This window comes from Hyla sarda, unplaced genomic scaffold (genome assembly GCF_029499605.1).
Source record: "Hyla sarda isolate aHylSar1 unplaced genomic scaffold, aHylSar1.hap1 scaffold_1150, whole genome shotgun sequence".
NCBI lineage: Eukaryota > Metazoa > Chordata > Amphibia > Anura > Hylidae > Hyla > Hyla sarda.
In genome coordinates this window covers 110930-117396 of record NW_026607772.1, presented here as the reverse complement: position 1 = coordinate 117396, position 6467 = coordinate 110930, and the positions used below count along the sequence as shown (strand labels likewise).

The window sequence follows — 6467 nt, the reverse complement described above, 5'->3', positions numbered from 1 at the left end:
AGAACCCTCAGAACTACAGTGCTATGATGTCACTCACTTCCACAGGCCTTGCAGAGTGTAAACAACAACAACCCAGCTTTGTTGTGTATGTAACCATAGGGATTTGTGATGTCACCTAGAACCTTCACAGCAGCGACAGCTTTATGAGGAGCATCAGCACTGCTCTGCCTGAGCAGAACCATCACCGCCATAGGTTGTCAAATAACCCGGGTTTAACCCACACAGGTAAGTCCAATGGGGTGCAGGCATGTCCTCTATGCATACAGCTTCCGTGGGTGTTGGTTTGATACCGTTTGGGGACAGCCAAGGAGGCATCTGCAGGCAACAAAGGTAGGTGTGTGCTTGTGTGTGTGTTTCCTATGCAGATCCTAAGCCAGTGTCACATGCAAGTAGGAGGAGTAAGAAGGGTTCCTGGCAAATCCGGGTTATGGATTGCATTTAAAAAGGCCCGTGGGAGTGCAATGGGCCCCTGTCCTTGCTGCTTAGCAATAATGGTATGGGTTTAGGTTCTGCTGTGTGTACTGGTGGTTGACTGCCCCCCAGCCCAGAGTGTGCATGGAAAATTGTCTGGCAGCCTCCTGACAGCAAGCAGTGATAGTGCCCATGAAGGGCACCTTGTTGGGCCCGCCCCCTTTCACGGTTATCGCTTCTCGGCCTTTTGGCTAAGATCAAGTGTAGTATCTGTTCTTATCAGTTTAATATCTGATACGTCCCCTATCTGGGGACCATATATTAAATGGATTTTTGAGAACGGGGGCCGATTTCGAAGCTTGCTTCCGTCGCCCTATGCATTGACCCGATATGGCAGTATCTTCGGGTACAGTGCACCACCCCCTTACAGGGTTAAAAAGAAAGATTCCTACTTTCATTGCTACCTGCTTGCTGGCTAGCCAGCTAGCAGCCCTGTGGGCCTTGCTGCTGCTGCAGCCAAAAAACAAAAGGTGGTGCTGCTGCTGCTTCTGCTGCTTCTGCTTCTGCTTGTGTCTGGCCGCTGTTGGAGCGTCCAGGCACAGGACTTCTGCTGCTGCTGACTAAATGGCCTCCTTAATTGGATCATTTGAGTAGCCAGCACACCTGTGCAGGTAGGGCATGACATGATAGGCAGCTGCCTTGATAGCGGGTGGGTGCTGAATGTTCCTAATTGACAAAATAAGATTAATGCTTATGAAGAAATATAAAATCTCATCCCTTCCCCAATATCGCGCCACACCCCTACCCCTTAATTCCCTGGTTGAACTTGATGGACATATGTCTTTTTTCGACCGTACTAACTATGTAACTATGTAACATAACATGGGGGGGGGGGGGTCTCCTGGCTGTTCACACAGGTGTGTCATTGCTGTACATTGACCATGCATTGCTTCTGTGGTATTGCAAAGGCAAAGACAAATGCTTCCAGCCATCCATTGCACTAATGGATTGGTCATCAGCTGGCTGTCTATGTCCCGCATCAATATAGACCAAAGTACAGAGGGTTAGGCTATGCTATTGTGCACCTACCTGATGCATCAGAAGGTGCGAGGCCCTTGCTAAATTCTGTGCACAGACTTTGAGATCTATACTTTAGACTGTATCTAAACCTGCTCCAACATGGACTGACATTCTGGCCTACTTTCAGCCGATGCGACTTGTCTGTCGCTGAACAGTCGCTTTTTATGTATTCAGCACCTATGTATAATGTTGTAAAAATGCTCTAGAAGCTAAGTCGCAGAAATGTCACACATATTTGGCCTGCAACTTTCTGTGCGACAAATTCAGACAGGAAAAATCAGTATAAATCCTTAGAAAATTATCCCCCAGTGTCTCCATCTGCTGGCGGTATTGAATAAGCATTGCTGCACTGATGGGGTATGCATTAGACGAAAAAAAAGAAGAAAAAGAAGAATAATACGCCCAGAAAAGAGGCGAAAAGGAGAAAAACGTAAAAAACGTGAAAAAAAAGTAAGAGGAAGAGAAGGGAAAAAAAGGTGGAAATGGGTTTAAAAGTGATTTCGGCGGAGAAATATATATATATATATATATATATATATATATATATATATATACGCGCACACACACACATATATATAAACGTATTCTCCGTTGAGATATTGCAGCCGCTGCTGTGTCCAGGCCCAGGAGCCTTAGCACTGTGCTGTGATGTCACTCAATACCACTGACATCACTAGGTGTAAACAACATCTCTCCTTTGCTGTGTATGTGACTATGGAGCTGTTTGGTGATGTCGTCTATTATGGCCTTCATAGAAGCAACAGGAGATTGTTGCATCCATCTAGAACCCTCAGAACTACAGTGCTATGATGTCACTCACTTCCACAGGCCTTGCAGAGTGTAAACAACAACAACCCAGCTTTGTTGTGTATGTAACCATAGGGATTTGTGATGTCACCTAGAACCTTCACAGCAGCGACAGCTTTATGAGGAGCATCAGCACTGCTCTGCCTGAGCAGAACCATCACCGCCATAGGTTGTCAAATAACCCGGGTTTAACCCACACAGGTAAGTCCAATGGGGTGCAGGCATGTCCTCTATGCTTACAGCTTCCCGTGGGTGTTGGTTTGATACCGTTTGGGGACAGCCAAGGAGGCATCTGCAGGCAACAAAGGTAGGTGTGTGCTTGTGTGTGTGTTTCCTATGCAGATCCTAAGCCCAGTGTCACATGCAAGTAGGAGGAGTAAGAAGGGTTCCTGGCAAATCCGGGTTATGGATTGCATTTAAAAAGGCCCCGTGGGAGTGCAATGGGCCCCTGTCTTGCTGCTTAGCAATAATGGTATGGGTTTAGGTTCTGCTGTGTGTACTGGTGGTTGACTGCCCCCCAGCCCAGAGTGTGCATGGAAAATTGTCTGGCAGCCTCCCTGACAGCAAGCAGTGATAGTGCCCATGAAGGGCACCTTGTTGGGCCCGCCCCTTTCACGGTTATCGCTTCTCGGCCTTTTGGCTAAGATCAAGTGTAGTATCTGCATTTGGTCTGGTCGGAAGGTGTCTGTGGTACCCCGCTTCTCGGCCTTGGGGGATTGTCTCTCCTTACGGAGGGACTTCACCCCCTTGCTGCTATTGGGGAGCGGGCTTAGTCCACGGACAACGGGTTGCGATCCCCCTGTCTCTGGGACCTTGTGTCTCAGAAGGCATTTTCGGTACGTTGAGCGTTACCTGTAGCTTCGGAAGCACCTAGGGTACCCCCGACCTCTGCCTTGGGTAAGGGTTCCGCTTTTATAGCGGGATTCCGAGCCCCTGCTGCTATTGGGGAAGGGGCTTAGTCCCTGGGTGTGGAAGATGCCGTTCTCCTGGGCTTTCCCCTCTGGGGAAATGTCGATGCGAAATACCATCCGCATAGAGGTGTCGGAGAGCCATCGTCAGTTGAAGAACCTCCGCTTCATTGCGGAGGTGATTCTTCTTGACTACTTCCGCCTCAATAGGGAGGACATCCTGTGTCTAAATGACCAGGAAAGCCGTGGCCTGTATACCGTCACCTTCACGGCCACGGCGTGTTGCGATAACATCTATGCAACCTTGTCTGGTGCGGACCAGAGGGACGATCGACTCGACGGTCTTTCGTTCCAGTTCCTCTATGGTGAGGAACATATACCGTTGGTGGTGGCTATGCACAGCCCTCATGTGACCACGGAGGATATAGCCACTTTTCTTCGGCGATACTGCGAAGAGGTGCGATTCGCAAACAAAATCTTGAACTCCGTGCGGTTCTGGAACGGCAAGAGGAAGTTCTGGGTCAAGCTCCGTAAGGATCCCGGTGGTATTGGGGGTCTTTGCCATCCGCCCCCAAATTTTGCCATCGGGAGAGTTCGGGGCTTCCTGTTCTATCCTCAAATGCCTATGTATTGCCGAAATTGCTTGAGGTTTGGCCACACCCAGGAGACCTGCGGCGCGGAGCGTGTGATTCGCTGCAATAGGTGTGGCCAAGAAGGTCACATAGCCTCAAGATGTAGCCATACGATAAGGTGCAACCTCTGCGGAGAGGAAAATCACGATTTTAATTCCTGTCCCCATAAAGCAAAAACTACGATGGGTGGGTCAAGGCTGGGCCCACCCAAAGAGGGGACAGGACAAAAGACGTCCTTTTTTAAGATGCCCAAACCCCAGATGGCAGGTACTGATGGGTCCAGGCCCAAGACCTCTGGTGCTCCATCGGGGGGCCCACCGGTGGTAGTGCTAGGGGGAGGCCATGGGGATTCCACGAAGCCCGGGCGGGTGATTGAGTTTACTGCCCGGGAAATTGAAAGACGTCGATCGACTTCCTACCTGGCTCAAGAGCCCGCCGAAACTTCTGAAGGGGGCTCACCTGTGGCGGGTGGCAGCCGACGGGCCTCGGTGGGGGCAAAAGTGGACCCAAAATTGCAGCATAAGCCAGGTACTGGCTTGGCCCAGGGTCGCCCTGCTCCGGACGAAGAGGCCCCGGTGAAAGCCCGCCGGAAGGGGAGCCAGGTGGCCAGGTCTGAGCCCGGTCCTGTTACTCCGCCTATACAGGACAGGGCCAAGAAGACAAGTGGCGCCAAACCAGGGTTTGCTGCCCCGCCAGCAGTGGATCCGGTGGGTAAAACTGGCCATCGTCGATCGATGGGGAAGTTGGAGCAACAGTCCTCAGCAACGCTTGCTGGGGAACAAGCGATGAAAACTTCCCAAGGTAGCGGCAAAGGTTCCGGAAAAGAGGCCTCACAGGCCCCTGTGCAGCAGTTCCAGTCGTCAAATGATGAAAGAAGACGCAGATCCATCAGCCGGGGGCCAGAGATTACATCGAGTGAGAGCAACACAGAGGATATGGACAGCAGTGTGACATTTAAAAGACAAAGAGAAGAAGAAGAGGAAGACATTCAAAGGAAAGCGGCGTGCCGTAGTTCGGACGAGAGCGAGCTCAGGGTCGGGGCATCATCGATCTCAAGCTCCGACCCTCAGAACATCAAGGAGCTGATGACCCCGCAGGCGGGGGATGACGGTACGCAGCTTATTATTGACTTTGATTCTCCAAGCACGGACTCTCCATAAACTATGCCTATCCCTGTAAAAATTGCCTCACTCAATGTGAGGTCCTTAAAGAGCCCTGATCGCAGGGCTGCTTTATTTTCTTATCTAGAGACATGTGACTTTGACCTTTGCCTGCTACAAGAATGTGGAATCCCTAGTAAAATGGACTATAAAGACTTAAAAGAAGACTGGAAGCTGGGCCCATCCATATGGTCCGGTGCAAATGACTGTCGTTCTGTGGGTGTTGGGCTGCTCTGCCGAGGCCAGTCCTTTTCTATTCATACAGTAACTGAGATTGTGCCTGGCAGAGCTCTTTTAATTCATCTATATTTTAATGGACTTTTAATTCGTGTTTTAAATGTGTATGCCCCTCCTGATAAACAGGAGCGGGCAGAACTATTTGAAATTTTACCACTGTTTTGTGTTGGGTCTTCCCCCCTGCTGGTGGGAGGTGATTTTAACTGCATACGTGATGGGGAACACCGGCAGGGTGGGGATATTAATCGTAAAGACCGCACTTCTTACCTGCTTAAAAATTTTATTGATGATTTTAATTTGAAAGATTGCTGGAAGGATCTCTTGCCGGAGGACCCAGGCGCCACATGGTCCAATGGAAGAGTGAGCTCCAGAATCGATTTTATTTTTTCCTCTAGAGCTTTTAAACCCCTGAAATGCACGCTCGAGCAGAATATCTTCTCTGATCATAAGCTCCTCTTGGTGGGCCTGGAGCTAGAGGGGGAGCAAAAAGCAAAAAGGGGCCTCTGGAGATTAAACACCACACTCCTAGAGGACCCTGAGATAAAAGAGGAGTTTGTGCGGACCTACCAATGCTGGCAATCACAAAGAAAACCCCACGAGCCTATGCTGCACTGGTGGGAGGGCACCAAATCTAAAATCAGATTTTTTTTTATCAAAGCAGGTAAGAAGAAGGCAAAAATGGAAAAACAGTGGTTTTATGTTCTTAACATGCGTTTAAATGTACTTTTTAAATTGAAAGAAGCTGGTATGGATGTAGAAAATGATATTTTAAACCTTAAAACTGAAATAAAACATGCCATAGAAAAGAAAGGGAAACAAATCATTTTTAACTCACATGTGCAGCACCTGGAGGAGGGCGAGAAATGTTCCCGTTTCTTTTTTAAAAAAGTGATGAATAGGAGGGATATCATCCAAAACCTTGAGGGTGAATCCACTCCAAAAGGCATGTTAGATGCAGTTTTTAACTTCTACCAGCTTCTTTTTAATAAGAAAGATCTTAATCCATCCTTTTTAGAACATGTTCTTAATTCCCTTGATTTTAAGCTAGATGTTTTAGACCAGGAGGTTTTATCCCGTGATCTTAACTTAGATGAACTTTTATTTGTTTTTAAAAGTTTTTCTAGTGGGAAGGCCCCTGGGGAAGATGGTTTACCCATCGAATTTTATTTAGCTTTTTGGGATATTTTAAAGGATGATATGGTTTTATTGTATAAAGAAACTTTTATTGTTAA

At 48.3% G+C, this 6467-nt stretch overlaps 1 non-coding gene and 1 pseudogene across 1 annotated transcript; both read left to right on the top strand.

Moving 5' to 3' along the window:
• The first annotated feature begins 642 nt into the window (after positions 1-642).
• On the top strand, positions 643-833 carry LOC130302092 (U2 spliceosomal RNA). The gene has a single exon (XR_008852402.1). It is a non-coding gene; the product is annotated as a U2 spliceosomal RNA (small nuclear RNA).
• A 2085-nt stretch (positions 834-2918) lies between these two features.
• Positions 2919-3136, top strand: LOC130302106 (U2 spliceosomal RNA; annotated as a pseudogene).
• The last annotated feature ends 3331 nt before the right edge of the window (positions 3137-6467 follow it).